Below are 4,115 nucleotides of genomic sequence, written 5' to 3'. Positions count from 1 at the left end.
TTGTCCAACTCTTGACCTCCTTGATTAGGTCTCAATCTGTTTCTGTGAGGTACTGGAACTAATTATGCAGATGAAGAGCTTGCACGCAAATTCAAATAATCACCATGGGCTAGAGGAATAGGAAATTCAAGTGGGTTTTAGTACAGGTCAGATCCTTTACATTAAGCTTCCAACACCCTATCTATATCCTTTATTGTTTTAAAAAATTGTTTCAAAGATTTCTTAAATTTGTAATAAGGTAGCTAGAATTTGATCTCTTTTTTGTAATAAAGAGATTTTGGGTTATAATGGAAATTGGCCTGTCGCATTTTGATAATCGCATACTATAACTGGTCAGCAAAGTCAACTCAATTTTTATTTCTATATTCATCCATCAGCAGCCTTTATGAGAGAAGAAAAAAATCATTTTTTAAGGCTTTTACAGTTCTTCCAGCAATTTGTTAAGTTATGTAGAGATCATAATAGAATGGTCATTACCAGCTTGGCACAGACCATGAGTTCCCTATTGCCTATTTCACCTGCACTCAAGGTAAGTGCTGTTCTGGATGTATGTAACAGCTCTGATCCTTACCAGCTGTGTGACCTTGAAGACTGACTTCATCTTTCTGAACCTTAGTTTCTTTTTTTTCCAAGTGATTTTTTGATTTGTTCTTATTAGTTATACATGACAGTAGAATGTATTTTGACATAGTATACCTATCTGGAGCATAACTTTCATTCTTTTGGTTGTACATGATGTACAATTACATTGGTCATGTAATCATATATGCACATGGGAAAGTTACATTGGATTCATCCTACTATCTTTCCTATTCCCATTCCCTCTCCTTTCCCTTCATTCTTCTTTGTCTAATCCAAAGTACTTCTATTCTTCCCTCTGCTCCCCCTTCTTCTGAGTTAGCATCTGCATATCAGAGAGAAAAAATATAGAACACTTCACAAATTTGCATGTCATCTTTGCACAGGGGCCATGCTAATCTTCCCTATTTCATTCCAGTTTTAATATATGTGCTGCTGAAGTGAACACTTTAGTTTCTTACTTGTACAATTGTTTAGTTATACACAGAGTTCTTTTGCTACTAATAATGGCAGCTTACATTTATTAAGCCTTTAGAGCAGGCACTATGCTTAATTGCTTTTCATGCATTATCTTATTTCATTCTTGTAACAGCTCTCAAGGCACAGATTATTAATTTTATAAATGAGAAAACAAGGCTCATGCAAGTGAAGCGATTTTTCCCAAACTCACCCAATTGATAACTCAATCCATGGTTGAGTTGAGACTTGAACCCACATGATGGAGTGAGAATCCCAAATGCACTGTATTCTTTTTTGTTTACATTTTTTTGTAGTTTTAGGTGGACTGCATGCCTTTTATTTTATTTGTTTATTTTTATGTGGTGCTGAGCATGGAACCCAGTGCCTCACACACACTAGGCAAGCACTGTACCACTGAGCTGCAGCCCCAGCCCCTGCACTGTATTCTTAATCATTATAAAATAGTGCTATGAGGACCAAAGGAGATCAAAATGAGAGGGCATAATAAGTGATCAAGCACTATACACTTATTTATTACTATTAAAATCATGATTACTCCAGAGAGGTAATCATGAGTATTTGTTTCTTACACCTCTAAAAGCAATAAATCCTGAAAACATGGAAGGAATCAGGTAAATGAGTTATGAAATATGACTGAACAGAGCAAAGGCCCTGGCCCTGATTCTAAGATTTGTGTTCCCATTTTATATTTCTAAGTGATAGAGTACTACACACATTCCCTGCTTTTTTGAGGGCCAGCATTAGCTGCTATTCTAATTATATTAATGTTTTCCTTAATTTTGGTGATTCTGAGTTTTGGAGACTGCCTCCAAGGAGTCTACAATTATCCCCCAAATGGTCATTAAATTATCAAAGATATGAAACATAAGTAATATTTTGCTTAAAGGAAATACATATAGGCTAAAGAATAGAAGAGAAATTACCAAATCAAACAAAGCCCTTTAAAGCCTGCTGGTTATGAGCACAGACCTAGCATGTGAGTGTCCACTTTTCTACTTAACTTTGGGAAAGGTACTTGATGCCATCAAACCTTAGATGTTATCAGTTTCATTACTTTATGTACCATTAAGAAAGAAAAACAATTCCAGTGAAACACCTTAGCAATAATGCTGCACAACCCATGAGTTGACCAAATACTTCTCTCTTTGCCTGCCTTATAATTCTTATATCTATGTGGAGTTCTTGTTGTTGTTGTTGTTGTACCAAGGATGAACTCGGGGGCACTTAACCAATGAGCCACGTCCCCAGCCTTTTTGTTTTTATTTTGAGATGAGGTCTTGCTAAGTTGCTCAGGGCTTTGCTAATTGGCTGAGGCTGGCTTTGAATTTGTGGTCCTCCTGCTTCAGCCTCCAGAGTTGCTGGGATTACAGTTGTGCAACACTGTGTCTGGCTATGTGGAGACTTTTGGCATTTCCTCCTGCCTTTAGTTGCTTTGATTGCAAATTCTTTTGGATATATGTTGTAAAATAGAACACAACATTTTTGTGGACATCTTTCTTTCTTGGGTCCTGGAAATCAATTATCAGTTTGCAAGAAAATAAGGAATTGCACACATTCCTGCAATGATACATATTTGTTTCACTAATATCCATTTGCCTTCTAGTATGCACAATACCTTTTCCTTTCAATGTCAATTCAGAGTGAATACTCTTTTTTTTTTTTCAGAGTAAATACTCTTGAAAACATTTAAAATGACAACAAGCTTATCATCTTTCAAACTCACTTTGTATATAAACACAAGGGAAGTGACAACAGTCAAAACTACAACAAAATATGCACACTCAAAGGTAATGGCTGCTATGCCAGGCTATCCTCTGGGCCATACTAATTATTGGATGCCATTGATTATAAGATGCATGATGATTTTGGAGACATAAAATGTGTATCTTGGGATCTATGAAATATAGTCCTCAATCTTTCTTAGCCTGTTTCCTTATTTGAAAAAGAATGAGACTAGTGATGCTGCTTGCCTCTAAGGGATTGCACAAGGTTATACTTAAATCCCTTAGCATTATGCTGGGCATATAGTCAGTATTCAGAGTTATTATTCAACAAAACAACTAAACCACTGTTAAGTGGCTATCACTGTGAAAACTAAACATAGAACTGAGATTTTAAAAAAACACTACAGGACTGTTTTAACTAAATGATAATATTATTATGGAAATAAAGTCATGAAGTATTATTTTACATGCAGAGGCCATGGCTTCACAATGCCACTATGGCAACTTGTAGAGGGGAATGGTTGGCTTCTTTTAAACTGTTTCACTGGTTGTTTTAATGCCAGTGAAAGTCAACCATAACTCATTTCTAAGGAACTATCTAAAATTACTCCCAGGATTCTCAAATATTCACTCTACTAAAGCCCCATGTGTGAACTTTTAAGCTTTACCTTATCATCTGAAATCATTTATCTATTGCAACATGATACAAACAGTATGAAGGTTCCTTAGAAATTAAAAGAAGACCTACCATGGAGGAATAAATGGGTCAATGAGATGTGATTTATATGTACAACAGAATATTATTCAACCTTACAAAAGAAGGAAATTCTGTCATGTGTTATGATATGGATGAATTTTGGAGACATTATGTTAAATAAGTTAGTCTTGAAAACAAAATTATGGTATGTATATATCATATACCTAAAGCAGTCAAATTCACAGAAACAAAAAGTAAAATGGTAGTTACCAGGGGTTGTGGGGAGGGGACAAGGGGGGTGGTTAATGGGCATAGAGTTTCATATTTGCAAGATGAAAAAGTTTGGCGATCTGTTTGGCAACAATGTGTGTATACTTAACAATACCAAACTGTAGATTTTAAAAAGGGTTAAGGTGGTAAATTTTACACCATGTGTTGTTACCACAATTTAAAAAAATGTCCTCATCATGTCCTTAAAAAATATTATACTCCAAAAATAGTATTTGTTGTTGGTGTATGTATCTGTTCTTCTGGAATACTGCAGAAAGCTCTTTTACTTTACTTGATATGTAAAGAAAGCAATTCTGACATATAGGAACAGACATATATGGAACATTTAAAAATATTTGGGGGGG

At 35.3% G+C, this 4,115-nt stretch overlaps 1 non-coding gene across 1 annotated transcript; it reads right to left on the bottom strand.

Annotated features, from left to right (window-relative positions):
- Positions 1-920: 920 nt before the first annotated feature.
- On the bottom strand, positions 921-1,027 carry LOC125614366. Its single transcript, XR_007344976.1, has one exon. It is a non-coding gene; the product is annotated as a U6 spliceosomal RNA (small nuclear RNA).
- Between the last annotated feature and the right edge of the window lie 3,088 nt (positions 1,028-4,115).

The sequence above is a fragment of the Marmota marmota genome, unplaced genomic scaffold (assembly GCF_001458135.2).
Source record: "Marmota marmota marmota unplaced genomic scaffold, marMar, whole genome shotgun sequence".
Taxonomy (NCBI): domain Eukaryota; kingdom Metazoa; phylum Chordata; class Mammalia; order Rodentia; family Sciuridae; genus Marmota; species Marmota marmota.
Note: the sequence above shows the minus strand (reverse complement) of the source record. Positions and strands in the feature narration are given on the sequence as shown.